Source organism: Falco punctatus (genome assembly GCF_963210335.1).
Source record: "Falco punctatus genome assembly, chromosome: 8".
Taxonomy (NCBI): Eukaryota; Metazoa; Chordata; class Aves; order Falconiformes; family Falconidae; genus Falco; species Falco punctatus.
The window spans coordinates 52,625,589-52,643,175 of NC_137588.1; the positions used below are offsets into that span (position 1 = coordinate 52,625,589).

General features: G+C 38.7%; 1 protein-coding gene across 1 annotated transcript in view; it reads right to left on the minus strand.

Moving 5' to 3' along the window:
• ADRA1B (adrenoceptor alpha 1B) overlaps window positions 1–17,587 on the minus strand; it is a 76,163-nt gene that overhangs the window by 44,135 nt on the left and 14,441 nt on the right. Inside the window, exon 1 of the mRNA XM_080398097.1 lies at window positions 1–17,587. This exon is cut by the window's left edge and continues 26,474 nt beyond it; it is cut by the window's right edge and continues 14,441 nt beyond it. The gene's annotated coding sequence lies outside the window, so the exon portion shown is untranslated.

Genomic DNA, 17,587 nt, shown 5'->3' on the forward strand with positions numbered 1-17,587 from the left:
TGACATGCAGCGTTCTCCTTAAAACATTATTGTCTTGCCAGGACTGCAGACATGCTTGCATTGGTTTATTCCAAAAGTCGTGTTACTCAAAAGAGTCCTATTCCTCAAGAAATTACAACAAAAATCTTCATAACAGACCTGTGCTAATTTCTCTATCAATGCATATTTATTTCTTGTCTCTTTGATTGGTGAGTTTTCTAGCTTCTGAATTATCAATAGCAGACACCAGATCCTCTGGTGTATTGATGCAGGAGCTAAACATAAATCTAAGCTTTGTTGCACAACATGTTTAATCAGGGGTTGTATTACTTGTTATACTTTTATTCATGGCTGAGAAAGACATTGTAGGGGGGAAGGTTTTTTTTCTTCCCCTGAACATGAATGTTCTTCAAATGTTATTTGAACAATGGACAATGAATCAATATTTCCATCAGTAGTCACAACTGATGCGATAACATTGAAGTGATTTTGTTACTCCTAAAGATACACTTTAGTCTTCCATGGCTCTGCAGTGTAACCAGTTTCACATTTTTGTGTTTATATTTCAGGTAGTTAACAGCAATGTGGGAAGTCTTGGAAGACAGTTAATTCCTGTTTTTATATGTAATTTACCGTTTTTAGTCTATGCAACTATGGTATGACTTTTCTTGAAAAATGACAGGCTGACTTTGTTATACCCAGGAAAATAAAATGTTTTACTTCGTTTCTGTGTATAAACCTCTTTCATCTCAGAGGTTCAGATTGGAGCACTGAGTTTTCTGATAGCTAGGATTAACTTGTCAGTTGGAAACACAAACAGGGATGCGCTCATGTTTTATGGAAGTAGGGATCTGAAATTCATTTTCTTATATACAGGACTGAATCTTCTGTTGAGCAGATTGTTTTTCCAGGAAACAGTTGCCTTTTCGAATTCATTCAGAAGAGCAAATGGTGCCTGACATGGAGAACATGAGAGATCTGCCTCAGTGAACTGAGGGTATTCACTAAAAGCCAGCAAATTCTAGCTTGCTTTCTCAGCAAAGCAGTGAACTGCTTGCCCTTCCCTCCCTTCAGTGTGGAAAGCTCTTCGTTCACTGCTGTGGCCTGAGCTTGTGTGTGCTCCAAGAGAATTTATTTACTGAGCCAGAGGGAGACTAGTGAAGAGAGCCTATTACTGTGAGTGTTTACTGGGGAAATGGAAACAGATCTTCGCTGCAGTAAATCTGACGAGATGAAGATAAGGAAGAGTATTAGTTGTTATGACTTACATTTGAAAAAGAGTAGTTCTTGGAGGAATTGCTTTGCTTCTGGCATTAATTCTACCACCATGTTGTTATTTTTGTAGCCGGTGGTAAGACCGTGGAGTTTTACCATGCCTGTTAGTGCAGTGGTCTCTCCTGTAAAGGAAAGACTTGAACAATATGCATTTCACAGAAATAATCAGTGTAATAATCTTAGAAAAACTTTGTTGGGTAAAGAATGTTATCCTTTATTTACCATAAAAATCAGCTTAAATTTTGAATAACTGTAAGGAAAGAAATGTTACCGACTTTCCTCTTTCTGGAGGAGCCATCTGTATTATTTGATTTCAGAGCTGTTTTATGATCCAGCAACTGGGATTTAATTACTATCTCCTTTTCAAATTCATTTTAGTAACTTTAATTGTAATTTCCTTCAATGGTCAATGCTTTGGGCACTTCATATAATTATAAGGAATTGCTGTGTGATTTTGCATTAATGAATATTCACTGATTATAGGAATATCAATATATTTTATTATTAACATATTCCAACTAGAATAAAATTGAATGATATCTTAAAGACTGAGTGCAGGGCTATAATTTCTTGGATGATTGAATAAACGAAAAGACTATCTGTTTTTTTGGCTTCGTATCTGTTTCAGGAATAAGATGGATTGATCAGCGATCTGTTTTGCTCAGTGAAATGGAAAACATGAAAACAGTAAACCCGCTATTAATTAGAAATGGGCCGAGACACAAGAATGAGACTTGAATTTTAAACATATAAACTTTTAGGGAAATGAATAGTTTTTATTCATCTTCTGGATTCAGATAAAGAGGGGGAGGAAAAAACAGAGTGAGGAATTCAAATTTGAGTATGGATCAGAGGTACTTGGCAATGACAGCTTGGCTCAGACCTCCATGTTTATTTCTGAATAGAAACAATAATTTTTTTCCCCAGTTGCACAACTGTTCTGCATCATTATTTTGTGTGAATTGGGATACAGCTATATGTACTTCAGTGTACATAAGTACACAAGATAATTCTCAAGGTACATTCATTGCTACTTTTTCCTTTTGGTGCTATGAAGTGATCTAAATCTATATTTTGAAAGAACCCTGAAGTGGCAAAGTAAGCCTCTATTAGTATCTCTAGAAGTTGCTGGAGTTTGTTTTGGTTTGTGGTAATTTTGATTTAGGTCTGGTGTTGGTTGGTTTGTTTTTTTTTAAATATATGGGAGGTCAGGAATTATATATTTGTTAGATTTTCTTATCTTAATCACTAGCCTCAATTATATCTCATGGGTATTGCATATTGTGTGGGCAAAGTTTTGTTTGTTTAAAATCTGTAAATAAGTAAAAAGAGTCTGAATTGGTCAAACTGGAAAGAGAAGAACCAACAACAGTGGGAAGAGTAGTAAAAACAGGTTCTCGGAGATACCTTCTTAGCTTTTGGCTTTGGGAGTATTGAAAATGGTGCTCTTCATACTAACTTATAGAACTGAGTTCGCTAAGCGGAGCTGAATTTTTCTTTTTGGAAATTATCAGATAGGTTTCAACTTCTTCTTTCCCAAAGCACATCATCTTTTCATGGTGGTTCCATGAAACAATAACTGTTCTAGTTGGTATAAATTGTGAATACAAATATCTGTGCTAATTTACAAACATGCATTTACCTGGTTACTGAATCTGGTAAAAGTGAAAGATCTGCTCTGTGAGAAAATGCTTATAAATCTGAGATTGTTTCCCTGTCTAAATACTGAAGATTTTCTGATAACAGTAAACATATGCTGTCTGTGTGTGTGTTAGTTTCATCAGTGTTTGTTTTTCAAATGGTCAGAAGCTCAGCTAACTTTGTAACAGATCTTACAGATAACTCATTGGCATTGTGATCGTCTTTTGCTAAAGTTTATGGCTCCCTCATGTCATTCAGTAACTACTTTTTCCAAGTTGTAGTGGAATACCAACAAAACTAAATATGTCAGAAACAAAGTTTGGCATGCAGTGTGAAAGGGTGTGAGAACAAAGTTATGTTTTCATGAGAACAAGTGCTCTGTTATGAAATGAAGATAAATAATACGAACAAACATTGCATTAAAAAAAAAAGAGGATTTAATGAGCTGGAATTGTGTTCAGTCTCAGGGAAATCTCCACACACACACACACCCCTGTTTTTTTATATTCAATTCATTGCTAGTAAATGACTACTTGAAAGCATCACCCGCATTTATATCTGACTTCTTGCAAGCATGTACTGAATTGAGATTTGTTAGATCACATACTGCACTTAAAATAGATTTCAGGTTTGTGTGGAAATTTACAGCCAATTTCCAGCCAGAACAGTTGTTCTTTTTTATAAAGCATTATGATTGTAATTGCAGACATGTATTTATAAAGTCATGATCTGCATTCTTTCTGACGAACAAGGAGGTTAAGATTCCATTAATGGAAACTTAATTATATCAATCTTTCCCATTCCATTCTCAAGTGTATACCAGTCTGCTAACAAGTTTTAAGGGAAGGGACCACCGCTCCTGATTGGACCTCGCTTTCTGGGACAGGGAGTGTTGGGCTCATTTTGTAATACTGCTGTGTCTGTGCTAAACTAGGAGCATCTACCATTCAGGATTAATTATTGCAATGAAATGCTGAAGCTTTTAGCGATTTGGTTTTTATTAACAGCAAATACTATTATGCTATGGTTTGAAACAAAACCAGAGAAAATTAGTGTCCACTTCTGGTATCTCTGAAATGCAAAGATTAGTTTCAGAGGAGCCAGCTCTGGACTTTTCACCTAGGGAGGTGTTTGGGATGCAGCATAAAAGGTGGTCTCTGTGTCCCTTGTGTTTGTTTAATCTCTTCAGAGTGATAGGGGGAGAGCCCTGTAGAGCCATTCTCAAATAGCAGCTGTTTAGCTCACTCTTTGAAAAACATCTTGTGTTTCATAGAATCATAGTTTTAATGGGCAGATGGACAATTAGATCATTGTGTTCATCCTCCAGACTAACACTGGCTGCAGAAATTCATCCGGTTTCAGCCCCCTAAACAATAAAAAGCTTGTTTTACGACTTGGAGGAGGAAACAAAACATACTTTGCTTTAGTGAAAGCATCTGTGAGACTGGCTTATTTGTAAGACTGGTTTATGGAGCCTATTTACACTTACGGTTGTCTCCCAGACACCAGCCGCCTTCTAGGTCGTGATACTATGGAGAGGCAAAAATTTGGTATATATCGTCGTGGTCCACTGAAAACCATCATTTTGGGCAGGAAGCTTTCTTTGATCTCAGCTGGTAAGAGTGTGGTTTGGCTGTTACTTGAAAACCTGTTGGTAATGTTTCAGCTTTGAGTGCCCCAGCTGGAACTGCAGCAAGTGAGCTACAAGCGCACCTCTACAAGCAGAGCGCGCTGCTTTCCCCAGCTTGGGCACCCATGCACAGAAGCTGTGGGGCAGGCTGGCAATCACCGTGCTTTTAGCACCCAGCTCTCCCTGCAGGGGGGATATGAACAGTTGCTCAATAGAAACAGTTGACACAATAGAAAGCACGAGCACAAAGCCTGGAAATTTAATAGTAGAAGAAAAATTTGAAGCTGTTGGGGAAGAAAATCTGCTTCAGTCAAACTGAAATCCTTTATTGAACTGACAAACACCCTCTGCTGCTAATTAGAGCCCTAGTGCAGGGAAGAGAGCATGGTATGTTTGCATACCACTAGTCACTGAAAAACTATCTCTGCATTGAAGCAAGTTGATAATTTTCTTTTTTAGATAAATATAAATATTTCTGCCAAAGTAAGACTTTTACTCATCATTCATGAATTTACAGTATCTTAGGAAAGGGACGGAATGTACTGCAGCGACTGACAAGAAAATAGTTTCATAAATAACCCTCTTGACACGTGTAAGATGTTAACATTTTTTAAGGTTTAGACAGAGTTTGGGGCAGCACAGAATTTATTTGCTTGTTTCAGTTTAAGGCAACCGGGTCTTTTATTTTACCTCTCACCAATGGGTAGAACGTTTCTGTTGGCTTCTCTGGTCTTTCTCCCTTCCAAGCAAGCATTCCACAATGACTGACATTTGGCTATAGGTGAGACTTTAAAAAAAAAAATAAATCTATTATTTAATTTCAGCAAGACAGGTATTATTTGATTAATAATGTAATGTGATTACAAAACAGGGAATATACTATGAGTTCTATTTAAGATTTAAAGTTGTTCAGTATCTCTGTGCTATAAATCCATATGTACAATATATGCATAGAAGTCTGCAGTGCATGGAGTAAGAGAGTTATTTAATGGAAAAAAATGAGTGAGTTCCTGCACTAAAAAACTTACAGTCAAAGAGATAAGGAGACAAAACAAATATTTGTAGCAGAAGACCTGGAGTGAACTGTCAAGAAAATGCCTGTAGCAAAAGACTAATAAAACAGGGTGTATGGGACTGAAGCAGCAGCCTCAGACAAGAAACTGAAGCTTATTCCAAGGGCTCTATTTAAAAAAACAAAACAAAACAAAAAACCAAGGAAAAAATTGACTAGAGGGAAGAGCTGAAAGGACAGGATGACAGAGTGGCAAGGAATTTGCATGATACACACACATATGGTGCAAAAGAAAGATACTAGTCTTTGGTGAGCCCTTGGCATTACAAAACTATTTACATTTGGATGCTTATCTGACCTGCAGGGAGCAAGGTAGGGTAGAAGCTAGAAGGGCTGTCTGAATTAAATGGGATGGATGCAGCCTGATTACCTCCCTGTGGCAGCATGCTGCCCAAGCTGGGGCTCTGGGTGAGAGGAGGCAGCGTGTGGTGGAACTTGCTGCTCCCAAGACGTCCAGGAGGAAAGCCTGCATCCATGAGAAAGGGTGAACGCTACTCAACTTAAGCTTCAGTGTGATGCTGGTGATGAACCTGAGTGAAAATTACTGACTTGTGTTTGACAAAATTAGCTTCCAGAAGAAAATTACTTGCTTTTCAGGCAGTTTTTCAATGGCAGTAAAAGCCATATTTTTCATATAGAGTAGATGCTTTTGGAGAAGAGCTCCTTGATTTATGAATATCCAGGAATATAATTTCCTTCAACCTGATTTTTAAGTCATCTCTGCTAAAGCTTCAACAGACTTTCAAAGGCTTACCTTTCTCCTTTTTTATTTAACAATCAGATGAGACTCAGAGCCCCTTCTAATCATTAGTTATTACACAGAAGTGCCTGTCAATGATCTCTGTATTTTCTGCAGGACAGTGACTATTTCTTTCATTGAAGAAATGTATAATGAATACAGTTCAATGAAGCAGTAGTGATATGTCCAGGAATGCCATAGAAAATCCTACCTGTTTGATAGTTTAAAAAGAAATATCTGAACATCCATTGCACATCCAGTGTCCACAAGGTATAGAAATTGCAAGGAGAGAGTTGGCTTTAAGTGGTGCCTCTGTAGCCACAACATATACACACAGATAGGTGGTCTTCCCAGCCAGATCTCCCTTTCCCCACCAGCTACTCTGCAGACAGCTGAAGTTATTATTCTGTTCATGTTGTGGTGCACTTCTGACTTCACCATCCCTTGCAACTGTCTCCAGTGACACTTTACAACATTTTTTTTTTTTTTTCCAGTCGTTACTCAGGGTTTTTTTTATTGTTTGGGGGGGTTATTTGTTTTTTTGAGTTTTTTTTGGCATGTGTGGTTTTTGCTGCTTGGCTAGGTTTATCTATTGTTTACTTTACTTTTTTTGGCTTTTAAGATGTTGTTTTCTCCTTGGCTATTTTTAGAACGTCTGTTGTAGTCTGATTCAAAAGAAATAATCCATGTCTTTGTATCAGGAGCTTTCTCAGCTCCTTATAATGACAGAATGGTGCATATCAACAATTTTTGAATGACCATGTGATCTTCCCAGGAGAACTGGAATAGAACAAAATGTCTTGGTGAAATGAATTTTTTGGAATTTAATCACCAGCTGTGTACTGTAGATCAGTGAGGGTGCATGTTCTTTTAAGCTGCAAAACTTAATTATACTAATAAGAGTGGCTCTGCTTCCAACTGCAGGAGTTGGTTCAGCTGACAGTGGCTGTTTGGCCTCTTGTACTGCTGTTTTTACCAGAGGGAATGTTCATCAAAAGGCAAAGCATAGTTCAGATACTGTGTACTAAACAACGTGAGTAAGAAATGGGAATTAAAATTACAAGTTAAAAAACTATAAGACCACAATCCAGGAACCAAAGAGACAAAGCAATTTAAGAAAAAAAAAAAAGTGTGCCTGTGTGCAGTTTCTATAATTAGTCAGTTTTTTTGAGTGACCATATTACACTTACTGAACAACTGCAACCTTACAGAATGAAAACAGAGAGAATAGTCCAGTTAGGAAACACAAAAAGCCATTAAGTATTTAGAGCTAAACCCACATGGTGGTTACTAGAAGAAGCAGGGAAACCTTAATCATGATGTACAGTATGGTCTGTGTCGGTACACTGACAAGAGGTATTTATCCCATCCAGTGCTGATGAGACAAGAAAATCTGCCCAGCTCAATTCAAATAAAGGGTAAAGTGAAACCTGTTTCTCCTCCTATCCATGTATGCTTATGTAAGTAGTAACAGTCTTCCTTGGGGCTACAGTCAGGCATGGGATGCAGCCAAACTGGGAGCAGGTGGAGCTTTTACACTAAACCCTGCCATTCCCTCAGCATGCAGTGCTGTCCATGCAGTGGTCTATAATTAAGATCATATTGCCTGTTGCTTGCCCTGTCTGCAGGCTGCCAGGGAAGTCTCTGCAAGAGGAGTACGTGTTCGGTGCCAGTTCTCACTTCTTTTCCTTTGGTGAGTGTGTGCACAGAGCCCTTCTGCTGCACAGGAACAGCAACATCACCTCCTCTTCCAAAGGGCTTGAGCAGAAGAGGCCTGACAGACTTGTCCTGTCCTGCCTCATATTCTCCCAAAACACAGATAATGGCTTCAGTCATTGGAACCTGTCTCTTGTTTGTGTCTCTGTAAACATCCTGAGATTTGGTCTGTGCATTCTATAAGTAAATGGGGCTTTGAGAATGGTAGCTGCACTTGAGGCATTTTTTACTAGACAATAATGTTCATAATGTAATGGAAAGCCAACCTGATCCAAATTGCACTGAGAATATATAGAAATAAGGGTATGTGTATGTGTACATGAACTAAAGACATGATGATAGTGCTTCTGGGACAGGGAAGAGTCTTCCTTTGCCCATCCTGCTACTAATATTCCTTTTCTAAGCATCTGCTGTGCTTAAAAGATGCTGAATGTGGCCTTTGGTCTCACTTGTTATGGCAGTCCCTCTGGAGAAGTCATCTGTGTCCTGGTCCTGGACAGCATCCCAATAGCAAAGTAAATGACAAAGCCTAAAAAGGACAGGTGGAAGAGGAGAGCATTGGAGTTAGGAGTGTGGATGGAGATTGAAGCATGTTGGCAGAGGTGCTCTCAGGTAGGACTGGATAGCACAGGGGTCTGGATCAGAGCCTCGGCAGGGAAGCATGTAGATGCTTTCCCACTACCTTCTGCACTGGCCGGTGCTGTCAACTACTCAGAAACAAATTCTAAGAAAAAAGGGACAAACCAAGAAATTTCCTCAAGTCGCTCTGAATGAACATGATTAACAAAATGTGCATGAAATCTTACTATTTCTTCAGATAAATTCTTAGGTTTCAGAGTTTATATTTAAAGTCATGAGGTCACTAATTACATGCAGTTCCAAGAACACATATTTTCCAAACCAAATACCTTTTTTGGTAATGCCCTTCTAAAACCTTGACAACTAGAATAACAACAATGTCATTTGAACTGAGTGGCAGCTGCACATAAGGAAGGAGGGAGGGTGCATTGGAGTGGAGGACTCTTAGAAATGAGTGGAATATTTTACTGTCATTAGCATACAGCAGAGAGATTATTATGTACTTCTGCGAAGGAAAAAACTTTAGGAAAACTGTCTTCAGCCTATCTGCTTGTATGTACCACCTCCTGTAATGCAGGAAAAAGCTCTGTTTACAGCAACATAACTTCTTTAAGTGATGCAAATTGCTTTGAAAATGCTTAATGCTGTTATGCCACGCCATGTAAAAGACCTTCACCAACCTTTCCTGACAGCTTATTGTTTTATGTTTTTGGCAAACACAGCTTAGTCTTGGAGTTACCTAGTGCCTTGTAAATACTGTTAATATACTGAGGGTCACATTTTGCTTTTGGATGACTGTTAGAGTCACGATTTTATTAAGAAGCGAGTAGTGTGCTTTTGTACATTTAGATGGGTGCACATTTTCCTTTCTATAAATTCTAGGGAGCCAGGCAAGAAATTGCCACTGAAAAAGGTCAAGAACTGAAGTTCTACTGTTCATATATACATACTATAAATAGAAATAGGCTTCTTCCATAAGTTCCTATATTAATCATAATAGCTTCTCTAAGTGCATTTGTAACGATAGAATAAAAGATGCTCCTCTTGGCACGCTAACCACAGCTGAGTTCAGTATGCCTAGGTAAATTTCCTTCTCTGTGTTTTCCTGCATTCTGCAATGAACACAACTCTATCGCTACTAGGCTGGATCTGTACTAGCATGTTGAAATGTCCCAGAACAGATTCTAGTACCCTCATCTGAGACAGTTTGTCACACCTCTTTGACATCCTGCTCAGGCCTCCATCTGGACTGTGCCAGCTAGCATGTCTTAGTGAAAGATGCCCGAAGGAGGGGAATAGCTAGTGAATGTGTAATAGGATGTTAATGGATTAAATTTAATCACCCTTCTGAATGCAAAGGAATCTTTTTATCAACTTTCACTTGGAGCTCATAATTCAACTTAATACCTGTGGAAGCAGAGTGATTTCAATTTAAGTATGAAGTGATATACTTAACCCAAATTACTGTCTCAGCTGAATTTTTTTTTTTTGTGGGTTTTTCTGTTTTGCTTTTAGTGAACAGAATTAAAATGAAATCAGAGTGACCTTTCAATGTGGTTGCATAGCATGTCTTGGGAGTGGTCCTACCAAAGAGCCACCCTGAGGGGAGACTCACGGCATCCTGACCTGCAGGGATAGAGGTGGCCTTTACAATGTGTCTCCTCATTGCTTGTAGAGAGTGCCCAGACAATGAACTAGATGTATAACTTGAGATAACCGACATTAAATTAATAAATCTGACTTTCAAAGTATAAAGCTGTAGGCTTGCTTTTAACCGTACCTGTTTTCTGTTGTCGGTCAGTCATGTTGCAAGAGCCACCCTTAAATTTCAGCATGACAATAGATTTTATAGGAAGGCTTGTATTACAGCCAAAATTAGCTGTAGCTTAGGGCACAAATAGTAAACTAATCGATAACTAGTTAAGAAAGTCTAACTAAGGTGGTAGTTGCTAAAATCTGTTATTATGTGCAACTTGATGAACATCTCCTGGGCATGCCCGGGATGTGCTCTACACAGCAAGGTGATGCGAGTCTTGAGTGCTATGTGGAAATTCCTAGGGACAAATCAATTTAGCCAGTCTCATCAGTGTGCTCCTGTGTGTCACATCAGGCTGTTTTGATAACTTGCAAGCTTTGTTTAACCTTGATCTTCTGTGATTTCAGAAACATGTAATTAACATTCAAGCAGGTCAAAGCATTAATTTTTCACATCATTCAGATGTGTGTTAGTGGGATTTCACTTGCCATTATGGTTTATGGTTCAGAATCCCTGCTTAGAAGGGCTTTGTGTACTGGCAGTGCTCAGTGTACTTCCATCTGTAGCTATGCTTAAGCACAATGTTCAGTGGGACAGGAATGGTGGCTATGTACAAAGGAACTGATATGGTGAAATGCAACAAAACAGATTCAGTTTTGGACACTGCTGGATTCCCAGTCAGTGCAGTGTCCACCAACTGGAAGGAAACTTCTAGACACGAATATGTACATAGGGTTGAATTTTTTGCTCAAATACCCATACAAAATTACATGCCCAGCACCAAAAGGCAGCCTCAAAATTTTGATGTGAATTATTATGCATTTCTCATGATAATTCCAGAAAGGATACTATTGGTAGATGTAAGATAATGTGGAGTATAATTTGAGAGATTTCTCTGTAAGGCTTCACTCGTATGGTATCAGCTAGTAGGCAGAAGAGGAGAGAATGATTAAAGAGTGGTGTTTAGTTAGATAACTGCAGAAGCATCCATTCTACCATGAAGGGGAGATACAGTAGAAAACCACCTTTTGCAGCTTGAAAAAGGCCAGCCTAAGTGGAATTAGTTCAATTACTTCAGCTCAGTCTACAATAAAAAGCAGTTCATACCTTAGAATTACAATTACATGGTAATGTCAGTTTTAGTTTCTCTCCTTATTAATGCAGTATAACAAACAAAATATGAAAACCAACAACGTATCAGTGTTTGAGATTGGTTTCTAGGAATCTGGAGAAACCGCTTAGCCACAATGGATCCTTAAGCATTATCTGTCTTAAGCACATTATTATAATATAGAGTCTTGAAATGACAATTTATAAGATTGATCTTGTTATTTGAGTACTGATATAGTAGGTAGTGCTATAATGCTTGAAGACTCTTTCACTTTTGGAAATACTTTTCATAACTGACTTACTAGATTCCAAAATAAAAGGACACTTTGTGCTAATTACTATTTACATTAGCAATGCCAAATCCATGCCCTGAAAAGTGAGTTCAGAGCCCAGAAAATTCACAAAATGGATTTCTAAGTAATGAAGAAAAAAGAAAACACAGGAATTTTTTTTTGCTTTGCCTTTTTTGGAGCCTTAGGGTATAAAGCTCCTTGTGTTTTCAAACTTTTCACCACAAACATGTAGCCTAGAAACTTTCTTTTCAACTGCTGCTGGCTTTCTCACATAATTACACAGCTGGGGCCTTAAGGAGGTACTATGCAACTTGCAAGAAAATAACTAGATCTGGCACCAGAGTCAAGGCAGACACATCCATCATCATCATCAATCCAAGGAAGCTGAGAACTGGTTGTGTCAATAACATCCAGAGCCCAACTGTATTATTTTTAGTTTCCTTTTAAACATCGTGGGGCCAGACCAGAAAGGACGTGGGATAAGGAGACAAGACAGCTGTGAAATCCGCTTTCTAAGTGATAGCCTGCTGCCAAGCTGGAGGCAGCCCAGTCACAGCATTAGCTAACTGGGCATGGACAGGGTCTGACTACAGGCTGCCCAGTGCCAGGACATGGCAGAGGGGGAGGTTGGAGGGAGCACAAATACGGACATTAAGGATGATGAAAAATAACCCATGAAGTACTTGGACAGGTGCTTTGAACGTCAGCTTGGCCGAGAGGTATTGTGAAGTATAGCTGTATGTGCCATCAGGCAACACACCCTTCTGATCGCTCAGTAACGCATTCCTGTCCTGTCAGAGCAGTCTTGCCTGACGCCCACCCCAGAATTTCATTTTCATTCCTCAAACGTATGGCAAAGTTTGTGTGAGTGATAGTTTAGATACAATAGTTATTGATAGGTGGGTTTTTTTGAACACATGGATTAGTTTCTTCCCTTACTGTGTTTTCCTGTTTGTGCTTCTAAGGTACTGGCTTTTCTTAGGACATAAAATAAATCACGGGGGAAAAAATTCATACAGCACTGTGAGCCTGCCCAGAAGCAGGAATAGAAACCTACCAAAACATTATGACAACAGATTCAAGGGCCAGGAGAGCAGAGACACATGAACTACAAGACACTTGAGAAAGACCTGGCAAATATTGTTTAATAATGCATGAATTTGAGGCTGAACACAGATAGAAAATTGTAGAAGACTTTCTGTCTTTTCTTTTGCATTCTTTCAGGGGAAAACAAATACTCCCAAAACCTGAGAGAAAATGCACATTTTCCGGCAGATTATAGTATGTAAACAGACATGTCATTAAAATTTCATATTGAGCAAGTGTTAGACATGGGGCATATAAAGTCATCCAAGATAGCAGAAGTTTATCAGGAAATATAACTATTAAAATTTCCGTAGTTGTATAATTAGCCAGTTATCTTTATCAGTATGGGGTCATGTGATAAACAGTTAATTTAATATTTTCTGTAATATTTTTTGTACTGTGTACATGTGCACAAATTTTTAACATAACTAAAAAGTACCTTTAAGCATAAATTGTACAGTCAATAAAATGTCAGTAACCACTTCTCAGCCACCAGCATGTTTTGCCAAAAGGTAGCATGCTTTCATTAAAGTATTTTAATAGTCTCATTGCTCTAAAGGTAAATCCCCAAATGAAAACAACTGGATTCTGTTCACAGTTGCTTTTCCTGCTGACCATATAGAAGTTTATCTTATTCAGAAAGTTGTTATGTGGCTTTCTTTTTTACTTCCTATTCTTTGAATATGTCTAAAAGTGCTGGGAGGTTGTTGCTGACTTTCCTGTCCTCAAGCCTGATGTGCATAGCTTGGGAGCAGGAGCCCCTGTGAGGTTGGCAGGACTTCTGAAATCAGCGTCGATACACACAACTGCATATTCAAAATAAGTTTTCTGTGGCACTTCTGTTTGCTTAAACACTATTTTGGAAAATGTTCCTTTTACTAGGTGAGTTCATCTTGGCTGTAATGGACAGAAGATGCATTTTGAAAGGGTAAATCAGATACTCAATCTACTTCATTTTGAAATTTAGGTTACACAAGGAGGTTTGGGCACATCCACAGCAGGATGTACAGAATGGGGACATGGATCAGATTCACTCACTCCAGAAAGGGAAATTTTACAAAGTGGAATTTTGAAAACCTGCAAGCATAGGGAAATAACTAAATTATATTTAATAATGAAAATAATTCGATGGCCTAATTAGAATAGAAAATCCTACTTTAATTGCATGCTGTTGGGTTCCACTTAACTTACACACCACACAGGAGACTGCTAAGAAGTTTGACGTTACATGTTTTTTGGCACATGCTTGAGAGAGTTGTCCATGAGCACCAGGCATTTTTCAAGAGCAGAATTTTAAGTACATTGGCCTTTTCCAGAGAAGAATTAGTGACTTTTGGTAATTACAGTTTAGCAGCTTTTTTCAAGCACATAAACTAACAAGCATTTGTAGGGAATCCAGAAAATACAGTTCTACGTGTTTTAATACATGTATTTAATATGTGTTTAAATACATGTACTTGTACTCTAAGGTACAATATTTTTAGGTCAACTATGTAAGATGCTCGTAATGGCAAATTCAGTCTACATTTAAAGGAAAAGTGTGTATATAAGTGATGGAACAACAGCAACAAAAAGCAATAAAGTCTAACCTTGTCATGCAAATTTCTTTCAAGACAGCACCATAATTGGTAAAAAATATTACATTTATTGTATAATAATGCCTGGTAATCTGTGTCAGTTTTAGAAATCCTGGACAAATAGAGTTCTGTGACTTGTGAAGTGGAAGCTATGTGCTGTAAACGTGATGGCTTGAATACTCTTAGATACTGTTATTTCTGTCCTGTTTTATCCTACATCTGCCTAACACCTGGAAACTTTCATTATTGCAGAAATACTTTGATGTGTAAAGCTGGCAGCCTGAAAATTGTTCCTGCTGAATCAATAGCAAGATCAGGTTTCTACTTTGTTTTTCGCAATGGACCCGTTAATCAAGGCCAAGCTAAACCTGCTCTGTTTCTGTGGCAGCTTTTCATAAATTAAGGGAGTTTGGAAAGGGGAACTCATCAGCTGGTTACACTGACATTCTTCTGGGTGATACGTAAAGGTGGCTTTTCAATGAGATAGCATGATGAGAGTGTCCTGAAGTGTCTTTTACAGTATACTTTAATTATTCAATGTTACCTAGTAAATATCCAGTGCAAGAAAACAGGACTGCTGCTTAGTCACAAAACATCTTCAAAAAGAATAGTGTCTGCTCATTTACCCTTTTGTGACTGCTGGCTAAAAATAATCCCAATAGCACAACTTCTTTCAAGTTGATTAGTTTATATACTGAGCCGCTGAACTGTGTAAACAGAGTTAAAGAAATGTCCGTGACAGTATAGGCAGCAGCTTGATTTTGGTGTTTTTTAAGTTCAAGCTGCACAACATCCCTTTGCAGCCATATGAGCTACAAGTTTTTTCCAGGAACTCTTTGGTTAGACAGTGTTTTGGGAAACAGTACTGCTTCTCATCTGATGAAAGGAAAAAGGTTGCGACATTGAATGGCAGCTCGTGACCCATGATAACAGTCAACACAAAGAATAGTGTCAAAAAACCTACTTAACCATTTTCAATCTTTACTGCTTACTAAGCAGCAGGAAGCTGGCTGGAAGTAGTACCTTACGGCGTCGGAAGAAAAGAATGTTCTTAAAATGCTTTGCTAGGAATTACATAGCGATTGTGTCCTGCTGGATCCCTTGTGTTGGAGCTTGCTCCTGGCACTGCCTGCTCAGAGAAACATTTGCCAGGCTGGCTGCACTGCCGAGCACAAACTGGCCTCAACTTTAGTCCAGTAACTCAGAAAAGAAATGTGTCTTTCATAAGTGCCCCAGATGTTTCAAATATGGAGAAGCTTCCTCACTTGCTACTGGTTTTGTCTTGTACCACTATCACTAATATTAATTGAAATACCGTTGTGGCAGAGGTATAGCATAGGGAGTGATGTGGAATATGAATTACGTGTGGATGTTTCTGCCCCAATCAGGCAGTCGTCACCTATACTTGTGCATTTTTAAGTGGGGACATTTATGAGCGAGCTTTCCTCATGGCCTGCCCACCACAGATTTTGTTCAATCTGCATTTCACAGTCCTTCAGAAATTCTCCCTGATGAGGGTGATGATGGCAACTTTTAAACCTTGGCAGTGTTTCCTTTTACAACTGCAAATATTGGCAAGAGCCTTAATCCTTCAGTCGGAGCTGATGGTTCTGTGGAAGCTACAGGCTCAGGCATGAAAAAAACTTTCTTGGCTTAGAAAGGCATCAGTTAGGTTATTGAGGGCAGCAGCTATTAGAAAGAAATGAAATCAGGGACTGAAAGGGATCAGAAAGAAATGGAATTGAAGTTCATCTTCTAGAGATATTTAATAACAAATCACATTTTCTTAGATTTACAAAGGTTGTCAAGTAAATCCATAGCTGCTATTCACTACGTGTGGTTCCTATAATGCAAATGAAACACTGATAATGTATGAACTCTGCTTTCCTGCTTGTTGGGTTTTGATTCCATCCTCACTTACAATTCCTGATTTTTGACCTGTTTACACACCTCTCCTCTGCCTGCCAGATCTGCCTGTGCCTGTTCCTCTGGGGGAGCAATCCAGCAATTCAAAGCCATTTCTCTTTTGCCAGTGTTTCTTCTCGTGGTGGTCCTTTCTTCTCTGTCTGTTGAAGCAGACATGGTGTAGGATTTTATCCAGAAAAAGGTTAGTTTGCATTCTTAGAAGAAACTTGATTTCCTTAATTCTAGATTTTCTAAAGAGAAGGGATGGATCCAATTCCCTGTGCGGTTCTGCAGCAGCCTGTCTTTGCCCTTCTTGGCCATCCCACTGGGTTTAGCTTCAGGCCTTGAAGACAAGTAAAATGCTATCTTGTGAAGCGATGTAAAATCTGCATGTACACAACAAAGGAAAAAGAAAGAGTGAAGTTTATATCTAACTTTGCTTAGGGATCATTCATGGGGAAAAGACATGAGAAAAGTAACAGACATTGCATTCGCATCTGATGTGAATCTTTAACAGATTTTCTCCCAGGAGTTTTTCAATGACATTTTGATCCGTGTAAAAATCTGTCATCTGTCGCATCCCATGCAAGGAATTCAACTCCTGATACGAAGAAGTATAGTTATTTTGAATCTGTCCACTGCTAGTTTTGCTAGATGCTCCCTTGTTCCTGTTTTGGAAAGTCCAGCGTATACTCATTCCTGCTTTGCTCCCTCTATACCACTCGTGGTGACCAGGTCTTTATAGCCCATTCCCTGAGCTTTTCCAGGCTGAGGGCTCCTAGTCTCTGTAAATTTTTCCTCTACGGAAGATCCGTAACTTTCAGCAGCAGCTGTCTTGCCAAAAGGGCAAGAGGGGGATTGCTCAAGAAGATTTAGTCCATAACAGGGTCCCAGCCAAGGGGTGGGTTTGGAGTTTCTATGCAAAAATGGTTACACTTGATTCTTCAGTATGAGCACTCACCATACCTTCAGTTTAAAGCTGCCCCAGTTCATGGTAATTGTTCTTATTTTATTTCCCTGGATGAGAAATAACTGGCACAAGTGACATAGCCTATCAGAAAATGCCAATCTGTTAAAATGCACAGCACTCAAAATGATTAAAAAACTTGATTTTGGTGGAAAATTTGCAGGAAAAAAAAATTGACTTCATAAAGTGAAATGCCCCAGGGATTTCATATGCTAGTGCCACTTCAACCTTAGCTACAGCTATGCACTGGTACTGTTAATAA